We start from the raw sequence: 14,207 nt of genomic DNA, 5'->3' as shown, positions 1-14,207 counted from the left end.
CGGCATGTTCATCCAAACTCAATTAAAACCACTGGCAATCAAGCGGCTTTATCATTTTGTTTTGTAATACGAGATACGACCAGACTTATCCCTATTCATCGTGGCCACGAGCAAATGCTTCCACATTTTTACAGATTGTTGTAGTTGCTTTTGGTTCCTTATTTCGAAGGTTCCTCGCCAGCTTTAAATTGAACGCGGCCAAGTATACTGCAGGCATTCAGTCCTATGAACGCCGAGCGCGCTTGCGGCTATCGCCGCCGCCGAGTCATTCAGTTCAGTGGGCGCGAGTCAGCCCCTTACACAGTTCGATTTGGAAGTTTTTCGTTGTCTTCCTGACTGATGGAGCGTCGTCACCACAACGTGACAGTTTGCATCACCCTCTGCACTTTGAAAAATAAATAATAATAAAAATATAAAATTTATTGTGTAAATGACCATTAAATAAATAACAAAATAAGCAATTGCCCCCTGCATGCAAACAATCTCCGACGATTCTAGTCAGTGAAGCAACACATCTGGCAATAAAATCGTTTATTTACAAGTGAGGGGGAGAACTTTTGCAGAATTTGACCTGCAACACACAAGGTTTCAGCGTTTGCCTTTTCTTCTCACTAATCCTACTGATTTGTATACCCTTAAGCAAAAAGCGAATCTTTGTGCGACAATAAAGACGTACAACTGATCAGCGCAACAGAATGTTCAGAACAACCAATTTTTGGCATGTTAGCAATTGACTGCAGAATCTCTGCGCAGCTTCGGCATGCAAGCTCGTTCAGCTAAACGCATGTATAAGTTTGTTTTTAAGGATGTTGACAAGATTTTAAAATGATACTGAAGGATATAAAAGGCTCCCAATTTGTCCCCCTCATTAGTTGCCTCAGCTGGAAGTTCTTTGGGAATGTTGCCTTTATCAGAGACATATATATGCTGCTCTACAGGCGTCACAATGCAATTGTCAAAACACGCTTCCTAGCCACATAGGCTGCAATGAAATAAATCATCCGAGCATCGCTGTGTCATTTAACATAGCTGTGATGGTTTACAGCAACTTCCACTATTTCCACAGCCACTTTTGCTGTTGAAGGCACCTCGACCTCGCATGAGAAAATGCTGCTACAACGAAACGAACCTGAACTAACTGCTGCGGCGTGTGCAAGGCCGACGCGGCTGACCTTACCGCGCCGCTAGTAGCAGCGCCACATTCCCCCTAGCGGCATCGATGAGCAGAGGGGTCACGCGCGGCCGAGAGAAAGCGCCGCGGTCTTCACAGCTTCCCATTCCAGCCACCCTACTGTTGGTTTCGATATCGGAACCACTGATCTGCCCGACCACTGATCTCTACTAGATGCCTGGATGCCGCATTCCCGCTTTCCGAAGTAGGCGCAAGTGAAGCCATCGGAAGTTCGGTGGCATGTCCCGAAAGTGCTGGGCCTGCTGTACATTTCAATGCAAAAAGTCGCGTCTTTCGCGCCTTCGTTCTCAGTTGTTTGCGTTGTTCTCGTGTAATATCTGCTGTTATATGAAAGTAACAAGCAACCTGAATGCGAGAAATGTGAGCATCGTTTGGGGAACCCTGTAATTTCAGAGAAACCGAAGAAAACAGGCATGCAGGTCTCACCATGCCGCGGCAAAGGGGTACTTGCATTGAACACTATTTTCTGATCTGGTTCTTGTCTTCCGAGCGTAATTAGGACAATTAGTGAAATTACGATGAGTCTAGGTCATCTTAAAAAAGGCAATGGTGCGGAAATCCTGACACTCGACTCGTTATACAGCTACCGCTGTTTCATTTTACGTTTTTCTGGTGGACGATGTAGCTTCTCATCAATGGCAGGTGATGTTTATCACTTAAGTGTGTCAGTTACCTTCCAGACGTGCTTTCAATTTAACTTTATAGCACAGCCACGTTTCATCTACACAGCACGAGAGAAACGACTGACGCGAAAGACGAATGCAGCAGCGCATGTGACAAGCGCTCTTAGAAGTCAACTGCACCAAGCATCACGAATAAAACCCCATTACGGCATAATTTGCGGCAGTACGAAACAGTACTTGATACGCTCCGTCAGAAAAGCAGTACCGATATACATTTTGAACGCGCTAATGTGAACGACCAGAACAGCGACGGCACCTCACCAGATTGTGGCCCGCCCTCGCTCCGACTCGGTCTAAACATAATTCTGCAAATAGTCACAGCAAAGTCGGCTGCCTAATGAAGGTTTCCACCTATTCTTTCTTAAATTTATCCCTCATTGATGGTATAACTTGCGCTTAGAGCGCGACGACGTTCATCCAGCCCCCTTGTACCTCAGGAGGCTGGATGCCGCTTCGCAGAGTGGCTCTGCCTATGCCCTGCGTACAGTGCACTAGAAGCAGAAGTAGTAGCTCTATGACTAGAAGTAACTCTCCGGCGCCTCGCGCAGCGTACCGGACGCCACAGACGGCCGCTGGTGGCGCTGCAGAACTCTTTTCTAGCGCTGGACAAGGAGTGTGTGTGCCGGCGCGGGCGGAGTGAATGCGCGTGGCGTGAATCGCGTGTGGCCAAGGTACCTAGTGGATGTTGCGACATGCTGCCTTCAATTCAGTGAAACGCCACTTCCTGCAGTGAACATCGAAGGGGACAGAGCCATCAGCTAATGCCAAGAATGTCGAAAAGAAAAACAGATTCTCATTGCTTCGCTCCGGGATGCCACAGCGGCTATCCGGGTGCACCCAAGGCTTCCCTTTTCGCTGCTCCATGGAATGAAGAACTGCGTAAGAAATGGGAGCGCAATTTGCGCAGGCAGGACAAGCCCTTCACAGAATCTTCGGCTGTATGTGAGCATCATTTCGAGCCTCATTGCATTTTGCGGGATTATGTCCACGTAATTGAAGGCAACGAGGTGCGGATCCCACGTGGAAAGCCATCGTTGGCCGCTGACGCTGTGCCTACTATTCTGCCTGGTTGCCCTGCTTACCTTTCTGCCCGATCTGCAAAACCGAGGCCAGAGCGAAAAAGACCGCCGGCGGCAAGCACTCAAGTGGGAGGAAAAAAGCCGCGCCAGCAGCATTTGCAAGATGGTTCAAACGGCGCCGCTGTGACTGACACTGCAACATGAAGCTGCCGATGCCCCAGGTAGTCATTAACCGTTTACAAGCAGCCTACTTCACAAATTACATGTTCCATCGAAGCAGTGGTGTCGTCTTGAGCCTGGTGATTATACTGGTTATCATGCAGGCGTCGTATTTGCCACTACTACAATTCGAAGTGAGGCAAGGCTTGAAATAATTCACGAGAAGGCTGTCTGCTTCAGTACTCGTGATGACGAAGTGCGCGCCCAAACATATGTCCGAGGTGTCTTGTGCGAAGATAGGATTGTCCAGTCCCTTTCTGAAGCGAACAGTGTGCTCCAGGAAATTGACAAAATCTGCATCTGCAAGGGAGTCATGTCGAAATTTGATTTCAGTGAAGTGTCACAATATTTAACTGAGAATTTGCAGGCTTCAGCTACGTTGTTTGGGCATGCTGTCTTCAGCAGAAAATGCTTGGCAAAAGTTCGTGCTGAAGGTACGTTGTTCTGTTTATTGCCCTAAAATGTGTTGCATTCTGAAGTTTCCTTTTGTGTATTAGTTTTTACAGCCGTGCCATTTTCATTTGCAGGAGCTGTCTGTACTGAATGCAAGTCTGTTCGGAAGGCGGTGCTAACTAGGAAATGTGTGACATTGCGCCAAAAATTGCGTGTGCCAGCAAAAGAAGCCCTTTCTCAGCGGCTCAAGCTTCAAAAACGGAAAGCAGTGCGCCTCAGAAGACATGTCACTGCCATGGAACAGAGACTTGCGGAAATGGAAGCCAAGAACCGAACAATTGCTGAAGAGGAGTTTACAGCCAAAGTTTCCACATTTCCTTCAAAGCAACGGGAGGCAGTGCTTCGCATGTTTAAGGCATCTTCACGCAAAAGCCAGAAAGGAATGAAGTTTTCAATTGAATGGGTTTTGGAGTGCCTTATCATGAAAATGAAAAGTGCAAGGCTCTATGAACACCTGAGAAGAGAAAATATACTGGCACTACCAAGCAAAACAACGCTCCGCAAGTACTTGAAGCGCTATAAGACAGGATTCCGGTTTAATAGCAAAGTTCTTGATGTGCTGAGCAAAAAGCAAGAAGCATGGATGTGTTTAAGAACCAAGGGGGCCTCAATGTAGATGAAATGAAGCTGTCAGAGCATCTATCAGTCACAACTGCTGGCCACATAGAGGGTTTTGTGGACCTTGGTCCATTTACTTCAGATGACGATAAGCACGTTGTGTGTGACCATGGAATGGTGGTCATGTTTGTCCCTTTTGTAGGCAAATGGACGCAGCGTCTAGCTGCTTTTGCCATCAAGGGGAATATTAAAGGAAGCCTCCTTACGAAGTTCATGATTGAAGCGGTCATTTTAGCCGAAAAAGCAGGCCTAAAAGTTGACTTTATAACATCAGATGGGGCCACATGGAACCGCCAGATGTGGACGCTAACAGGTGTCAGTGAATCCTTGATGAGCATCAAATGCAGCACACCGCATCCTGTCAGCCCAAAGCGTCGCCTTTTTTTTCTCTCAGACTTCCCGCACCTCATCAAATGCCTGCGCAACGGCCTACTTGCTTCGGACTATATGGTGCCAGGTGGCCGGGTAAGCATTCACAGTGTTGAGCAACTCCATACAATAGTCTTGTTATGCTCACTCTTCGGTATACGCCGGGCATTCAAACAGAATATGCTGCGCTGTTTTGATTGAGTGCAGGATCACGCATTTGCATGTTCCCTCTAGGTATGATACATGGCTGTGTTTGATACATTTGCTTATTTCACAGCTGTACTCTAATGTAGCATATTTTTGCATTGCAGGTCTCAATGAAAGCAGTGCGGAAAGCAGTCGCTTTAGATGGAAGCACTGTGACATTACAGGCGATGCCCGGAATCAGTGCCAGCCACACAAACCCAAATAATTTTGAGAGGATGAGAGTGTCTCTTGCCTTTCAACTTTTAAGCGAAAAGGTCATTCATTAATGGACTGCGCCTCTACAGAGACAGAATTGAAGAAACTTGCGGCAGCATAGGAGCCACACTGACTTTTTTCGAGTGAGTACTCTATACAATTATTTGGAAATTTGCACTAGCTCTTTAATATATAATTTCAAAGAGAGGGTAACATGCTATGAGGTCTAATGTTTTGATATGCACATTCTTATCGTACATTTTGCAGGAACATCAGTGACCTCATCCACATAATCACCTCACGGTTCCCTGCTGAGGCTCTGCGACCAAACAGCGCATCTGTTGACAAATTGCAAGCCATGCTGGTGCTGCTTAAGGAATGGGAGCTTCGCACCAAAGGACAGCGTGGCTTTCTGAGCCAGTCAACTGCAACCGGGCTGCGTGTGACTGTGACAAGTGTGCTATCATTACTTAAGTACCTCTCAGAGGAAGTGGGTTTTAAGTATCTCCTGACCAGCAGGACAAGCCAGGACCCTGCCGAGCACCTTTTTGGCATTGTGCGGCAATCTTCTGGCTGCAACACGCACCCGACACCACAACAGCTTATTGTCACTGTAAACTGTTTAGCCTTCAGTAGCCTTGCACGTTCTGTGTCAAAAGGGAATTGTGAACCGGGTGTTCTTAGTGCGTTGTTAGGCACGATGCTGCTGGGCAAGGCACTTCGGCTGGAAACCAGCTACTGGTCGATAAGTGCCTTGATGCAGGAACCATAGAGGCAGCAGAGGCGATGCTGTTGAAGGCATCCCCAGATCACTCAGGATATGCTGTGGCATCAAGCGACAGCCGGCTTATATTTTATATAGCGGGTTATGTCGCACGAAAGTGTATTTTGAAGACAGGCTGCGAGAACTGCCTCCGTATGCTGTTGATCAGCAGAGAAAAATCTCAGAACTTGAACTTGGCACAGTTCACTCGTCTGAATGATAATGGGGGCCTGTTATACCCATCCAGTTCACTGTACCAGTTTGTAGCAGATCTGGAGAAGGCCTTCACAAGATGTTTCAGCCTGCTTGAGCTCCATGCTGACAGCATATTGGATGTTACGAGTGTCGTAAAGGCAAAACAAGATTCTCGCCTTGGGTGCATTGACCATTGCGAGGCTGTTTATGCCTCATTAATGGCATTTTACATCACATCTCGCATGCATTTTTTTACAAAGAGCATCAACAAAAGCAATAGCAAAAGGCACCTAGCATCAAAGTATCTGAAACTAAGCAGATGCTAGTAGAATAACTTGGCTGTCTAGTTTGTGTGGCGAGCATGAATAGATCTGACAAGGCTCTGCTGTGCACCTCAGATCATATGTGATGCCTTGTGAACAGTGTTTTTAGGTTGTAAATAACTACTAATAAACGAAGAAAATCTCAACACTTATCTAGCCTCTGACTCCTGTGTTCTAAAAAAATTGAAGTTATTTTTGGTTTTTGTTACTTTCTTGCCCCTCATGAGCAAAATAGCAGTGACAAAATTTAGTTTATTGTAATGCTTTTTTGTATATGCCATTTTTTATATATGCAAAAGAGAACTTTTGTTGAATTGAGGACATGGAACCACAACGAGGTGATTTTAAAGAGCTGCAAGGATTTCCTTCCCTTCTGAAATTAGCTGTAATTTGTTTCGTATATTATCTGCTCGATCCTTCTTTCGCGCGTGGAAGAAAACACGCATTCTGCGCGAGTCAAACTTGAATGCAGAAAGTGATATTGCAAATGAAACACAGGCGCAGTGAGTGAAGACTGGATGAGGGCTCGTATAATCTTGTGCGTTTGGTCTGTGTTATCGCTTTTTGCATCCAAGCTATGCACCAACATGCCCTACTCACTCGTAGAGAAAATTCCAGTCCGTAAAACGAGTAAACGAAACGCGAGCAGCAGGTGCAATACCAGAGCCACTGAAGCGTGCAAGCATTTGTTAAAGCGGGTGATCTGTAAAACCATACGACAAAGATTACAGATCACTAAGCGGCCGCATATTAACGTCTGTGACAGCCTAAACGCCGTATCTTGAAAAGTTAGCTGCGCGATGCCGCTGGTGCCCTGCCAACGAAGCAGCAGCAACGCTAGAAAAGGTTGCAGTAGCGCCATCTCGCGTTGCCTATATGAACCGGCCCGCCTCCGGGTTGCCGCTCGTGCCACTAGAAGATATTTCTAGTTCACTGTAGGCCTGCGCAATGGGGGTAGTTTCCGCCTGCGGCCGCAGCTTTGACGGGGCGCTGCAGCCCTGCCCCTCCGCCGGCGCGGCCCGCGCGGAATGCATGCGCGCGTTCGCTGCAGCATCAATTTTGAAAGGTTTTCGGGCTTTTTGGGCTTGTTACTATTGAGCAGCATCAGGCAGCAGTGCGCAGAAATGCTTCATGCTTTTTCTTTCTAGTATCGGGAAATCAGCTCATACCCAGCTGCTGTGCTGATAAGCTGCGAAATAGCAGCGCTATCACCCCGCGACGCAGTTCTGGCTGGTACAACTTAATTCTTCTGTTTCAGTAACTGGGGGACTGAAATGCAATGCCTATAGCCACTTATAAATGCTTTTTGCGCGTTCCGCCATACGTGGATGTAATGCAGAGCGGGACCGGATTCTGCAGCAGTTACCGTTACGTCAGGCTCTAGCTGCCCTCAGGTACTGCGGATGCTAGCGGCACGTGCACCGCCTACGGCAATGATACCGGTAAACGGTAACACTCTGCTCAAACTTTGTAATAAAGAAATGGAAGCGTTAACGCTCCCCTTACTAAAGAACACAGAATAAAATGTTTAACAGATATTTTATTTACAGTAAACTAATTTATCAGAGCAGTGCACATCAATGATATCTTACACTACTAGCAAGCTTCCTTCAAATAATATAAATGGCAAAACATCACTGATACATAACTGCTTTCACTATGTAAACACTAAGATATGGATTCACGCCTTTACCATGAAAATAAGTTCGAATGATGAAACGCGCTTTTCTGTTACAAAGGACTACTTGAATATGAAATCTCAAGCACACACGCAGCGGTAACTCTAACTTACGGAACATTAGAGCCTGAAATGTTTCCTTGAAGCCTTGTGCACTAGGTACATGACTTATCATTTTTATCAGTGACCTTTTTTTGTAATTAATTAGGAGTATTCTTACGAATTTCGCAGCAGTTAAGCAGACTGACCTTCTAGCATGGTTATTATCCGCCCTTTCTGGACATCTGAGTAGACACGACCTTTCAAGCTGCGATTCGAGTATTGTTTGAAACACCTCAAGAACATATGTCCGCGGCAACTGCTCCACTGCCTTTCCAAAGAAAATCACTATTTTATCCAAAAGGGCTAACAGTTCTGGCTTTGGATAATAGAGCCCACTTCTGTCTTGGTCCTGCAGAAGCTTGAAAACTGGATCACTCCGATTACTAGTCGCGACAAGCAGAGTGCAGGCATCGCATCCAAATTCAGCGATTAGCTTTGGCATATAACCGCCTACATATGCGAGGCCAGAGCATGTTACGGAGGGCGTCGGAGCAGCAGAATCCTCTGTCACGTTTTTGAGGTCTTCTAACAGAGCTGGCGGCAGTGTTGCGGCCAATTCCTGAGCGTCAACTTCAAGTATCTTGACGTCTTTTGGACGTAAGACTTTTTCTTTCACGATATGATCCAGTGCAGCCGTAACAGCTCTTGCGTCCAGCATATTGTTGCCATCACACATCGATCTTAGCCTGCCGAAAAGTGCTTCAATGGGGTCACTGTTCAATTTTTTTGTGAGCACGTAGTTCACACCTCTCTTTAGCAGGTAGCGCACTGTCTCCACAGTTGACTTTAGCGTGAATTCTAGGGCTTGGAATGTTTAACTCGTGAAGGCATCCTTTCCCGTGACAACTGAAACGTTCTGGATGTTATTTATGTAGCTGGGAAATTTGCCTTCAAGTCACAGAAAACGAACGTCATCTTCTTCAGAAATCGGCACCTTTTGTCCACTTCCTTTGTAAGTTGTATGGTGAATGTCAAACCATTTCTTTATCACTGTCATGAAGTGAATTGAAGAGCTTGCCCCCTTGAAAACGAAGAGAGCACGGTCACTGTGCGAGTTTTCTTGAAGGTGCTCCAGCGCTGCGATCACTGGGGGCGAGAATGGATGCACAGCTCGCAGCACGTTCATCTTCTCCAGATTTGACGGACACACACGCTTCCTTGTCAAATTCCTTGCCAATTTCACCGTCATGTCTTTTTGGTACTCAGATAGTTTTTGCACCAACATACCACTGATGACACCTGCGCCGTCCGTCAGTTCACGCTCTAGAAATTGGCTTCGGATATTCTTGAGTACGAGGCATGGGTCGAAACTCAAGAAGATTATTCGGTCCTTATCATGGGTGTGTTCCACTACCGTCGAGAGGCACCCGTTACCCAAGTGCTTGAACATTGTCGTGTTGGCAGAGTAATTATCCGTAACAATGCGGACAATAATGAAGCCACATGACTCCACAGCTGCTATGACCTCTTTCATCCATGCTATCAAGTCCCTTCCACTCAGCTGCCTGGTAAAATAGTAAGCGCACGGCATTTTGTACTGGCTAGTGATACCGTGGAGCACAAAGCACAAGACTCTGTTTGCTAGAGTGGCCTTTCAGCTGGATGGCACGTTGTCGTTCGGTCTGTCTTTGAAGCCAAATACTGTGTCAGCTTTTCCGCCATAAAGACATTTAGACTTTATAGCAGCCTCGCCAATTATTAGCGAAGCCATGTGCTGCTTGCTGTTAAGCATCGAAGCTTCGTGAATCAGCATCTCTTGCATCGCGGAGCTCATCCCCGATGACGTTGGAGTTGGGCCCATGTATCTCTGGATCGTGCACTTGGCTGGCAGTGTTAGAAGACTGGATTTTCGGGCGTGGTCATAGCCTTCTGGCGATAGAAATCTCCATATCACGCACTCTCGAATGATTTCATCTGGGTAGCGTGGTCGTTGCATTCCATAGCTTTCAATCTGATGAAGGAGGAATACTGTCTTCTTGTTTCCTTCCTGCGAATCCGCAACAATCTTCTTGACCGAAGCATGGCTTTTGCTGTTAGGGTAGTACTCGACCACTTTCTTTTCGGCTGTGAGGTCCTGCAGGACCTTCGTATACCTAGGACGGTGATACATAACCTGCGAGCGAAGTCTTCCGATCACTGCAAGGTATCGACTGGCGTTGTTTGTCGTTTGTGTGCTGATATCAAGCATCGTGCGCTTTTCAGGGACATCGTTGGCTGTGCTGGGAACATCAAGCTCACATACTGCTGCGTCTGCTTTCCGCTTGACTGGTATACGAGGGGATACACGGTCTCGATCTGTGGGATCTTTCCGAGCTTTCTTAGAGCAAGGTGCCAGATAGGAGGGGTACGCTTCAAAAACGGTCGGAAAAGCCCCTGGGAGGAGTATTTTGATGCGACATCCGGGAGCATATTCACTGTCACGAAAGTGCTTGCTGCATACTACAGTCGATGCGGACTAGTCATTGATGACGAGATTTTTTCTCGAAATGGTCTTCAGCCACTTAGCGCACAGTTCTGCATCACTAGGAAACTGATGGAAAGAACCACCGGGACTATTCCCGGACCGAGATTTGCAAAACAGAACACAACAGTACACCATGGTGCGATGTACGATTCACGGTATGCGGGATGAAGAGCACTCACATACTGGCAAGGGCACCATGACGTCCGCGGTGCCGCAGGTTTCTTTTCTCCGACGATTCGCTGGCTGGTAAGAGAAAGGTCACAGTGCACGAAGTCCGTGACGAATAAATTATCGACGCCGGAGTGCCCCAAAACTCGCAAATTCAAGAAAAAAGCGCACGCTGCTGCCTCTAGTCCAACCGTGATTCAACATGCTACCGGCGCTACGGGTGCAGCGCGCAGGGAAGAGAGGGGTCAGTGACTTTAGGAGGGTTAGGGCCGCCGCGCCCTCACGCGGCGAGCGGTGGCGCGAGGCGCTGACAAATCTTTCCCTTGCTCGCCGGGCGAATGCGTAGGCCGTAACAAGAACGCGCGCCGCTGTCGCTCGAGTCCGGCCGTGCCCTATATAACAGCGTGTGGCATGTGCTTACCCTCACACAAATCCATGGATGAGCAACGTGCCGGGACTAGTGCTTGGACGATGCACCATCGTCGTCAAGCGGAATCTGGTGCCCTTTACGATATGGAACGTCATATCAGATAGGATAACCATGCTTAACATCGCTTTCGCTTAACTTACTAGGTTAAGCAGGGTTGAACCACAGCTAATTTTTCTGGCTTGGTCTGGTGTGTGCTGATAACGAAAAGACGGGTGTTTTTAGTCGCGGATATCTCTGGTGCTACGTAAGATAGATTGAAAATATTTGCGGGAGGATGATGGGTTCAGGGCGGCTAATGAGGGATTCATTATCTATCAGACTTTCGCTTTTCTTATCCTCGATCATAGCTTCCTATATTTTCCATGCCTGGCAATCGGCGCCTAGATCAAAGGTTCGTCAAGGCTGCGGGCGCCGCTCGTCGGTGATCAGCAAATGTACGCGCGGCGATGAATGAGGGGCACGCTATGAAGAGGCACTGGCATCAGAAAATACATAAAACCTCGTTCATTGCATGGTTCATCGTAGCGCGCCTAGTTTTGATTGGTAAGAGATTGAGACACTACTATGATGGGGAAGACACTACTATGCATGAATCACCATGTGGTATTCGCCTCCGACCGCTAAATAATTTATAATCGAAGTTTTCTCTCATGCTGTTTCGGTTTCAACAGCTGAATGATGGCTGGGACGTCGAAGTGGGGTTATATGTCACGTGAGGCATGTAAAAACTGGGATATATTCGCTGCTTCATCGTTCTAATTTACTACAGTGCTGAAGCCAGCCTTCCTCAAGAGCCAGAATGACAACGAATGTAGAAGCAGCTATTTTTCATGCCTCACACGACCTATAAACACACTTAGACGTCACCGCCATCGGTTGGTTGTTGAAACCGAAACAACACGAGAGAGAAATTCAATAATAAATTATTTAGCGATCGTAGGAGAATACCCCTTGGTAATCCACGTTTAATAATGCCTGCTGCGGTTCTGAATGTTTGTATAAATGCGAAGAACTATGGTTTTGTATGCAGTCTAGTCTGGAAACACCAGCTCTTAATTGTCCTCCCGCTTTTCAATTTCGCAGCACAAATCGCACTGCTCGACATCCTGCAACAAAAGAACAGGACCAGAAATTCAAAAGAATTGCAATCTCAGTCGTCATCGAGGTGGAGGGAGCGTTTTGCGGGAGGTCTTTGACTATGCTGTACCACGAAAGTAATCAAACTTAGTGCAGTTTTGGCCAAACTAAGCTTTTTGTGATCATTGATAAAGCAATTGCCGAAGAGTCTTCAAACTTCCCGCAAAAGAACCTCGTTGCCTAACCTCCATGGTCGACCGACGAGATGGCGCCACCGGTTCAGTCTCTTTAGAGCAGCCTGTTTCGTTTGGTCGTCGCCGCAGACAGCGCGAATATCCGACTTTTTCTTACCGATTCAGGAAAGTACTATAAAGAAATGTGGTAACAAAACAATTCCGCCAACCAAATGCCATTGCTGTGCGAAATTTCAGCTCGAACAATTCACCGGTGTAACTGGGAGGAGCATTCTACGGCGCGCGTTTAATAGGTGGTGTCCAATCTGAAAGAGCTGCAAGGCATGCTGGGTACTCCGACTTCTGGGTCTTTCGGCGAGATGCGTGTTCGCAGCGCTTTGCTTGAAATGCGGAATTGACAAGCTTGAATTCGGCTCTTCATGCGTTAATACGCGCGAATGAAGCCGTAAAAAAAGGTCAGCATGCTGTACGTGCATTATTAGGTCCGCGCTCGACGTTCTGTATTTGAATTAATGGCGAAAAAGCGTTGCAAGTGCGAACGTTTCGGCGTGCGTCGTCTGTTCGCGCAGAACTTTAGGACGCTTCATTCACTCGCTAAAAAGTTCTCCTGTTGTTACTCGGCTGCTCCACTGATATATGTTAGGGAACACATTTCCGAGTGGTTTCGCGCCAGCAGGCGCTGAATATATGGACTACCGGCAACTGAGTGGCTGCGACAGCGAAGAGCTTGCTACATAAAAATCCTCCGAGGACTTCAGGTACTTTTTCTACACCAGCCGCGGTGGCCTAGTGGTTAGGGCACTCAGCTACTGAATCGGAGGACCCGCTGGTTCAAACCGGGACGCGGCGGCCGCGTTTCGATGGCGGCGGAGCGCAATTGGCGCGCCTGCGTGCTGTGCGATAGAACCCGCCTAAACTAATCCGAAGCCCTCCACTACGGCGTCCCTCATTGCCCATGTATCGCTTCTAGACGTGACACCATAAAATTTGCAATATTTTATGATTTTCTAGCCTACAAAACTTTCATGTACACTGCATCGGAGCTGCAAGGGTCTCTTGCTACGCGATAGCACCGGAGCTGCCGTTGCCTGCAAGCAAGGTTTACCGCGTTTTAGTTGCGCTATAATTGGCACATGCGGCAAGTTGAGCTCCTCGCAAAAATCTGTACTTAACAATGCTTCACAGCCTCGGCAAAGGTGCACAATCTGTTTTGCTGTCTGTTATGTTCTTGTCAGCTCAACTGCTTTTGTCGAATATTTGCTATGACTTATGAAATAATTAGTGCACTAGCTCGCATGCATAACAACTGTCTCACGCAATTGAATTTCAGTTCGTCTGTAACGCAAGAATGCTACTGCATGACAAATGTGTTGCATTTTCAGCCCTACTGTATTCTTTCTGCCGGTACGAATTGCACCGAGCATGCGCGCATAGCCTGTGTGGCTAAAAACCTCTACTAATGTGTTTCAAGGGCATGGATAGGCAAGTGACATAGCAGCTATTCCAGCAGTGAGAGAGTTGCACCTATTTACTGAGGCTTTGGTACGTGCACAAGAATCTCACTCACACACAAAATTAACGACGTAATGCATTTCACACCCTGCATATGGTGGTGCGGGACATTACATGTCATTTACACATAACTTGCAGCTCTGAATGTTAAGAATTCCTGTGCTCGATTTCTCAATGCTGGTTGCTGCTTTATGTACGTGAAAAATAAGTACTAAAACAAATGCATTGTTTTATGGCATCTCTTGAATGTCTTTATGGCTTCCCATCAAGGCAGAGGTGAGCCTGTAGCCATTTTGCTGTCGTGTACTTAGTGCTCGGAGCCTGGTCGAAAAAGGAACACCAGCCA

Source organism: Amblyomma americanum, chromosome 6 (genome assembly GCF_052857255.1).
Source record: "Amblyomma americanum isolate KBUSLIRL-KWMA chromosome 6, ASM5285725v1, whole genome shotgun sequence".
Classification (NCBI taxonomy): Eukaryota; Metazoa; Arthropoda; class Arachnida; order Ixodida; family Ixodidae; genus Amblyomma; species Amblyomma americanum.
The sequence above is the reverse complement of the archived record's forward strand: the minus strand, read 5'-3'. Positions refer to the sequence as shown.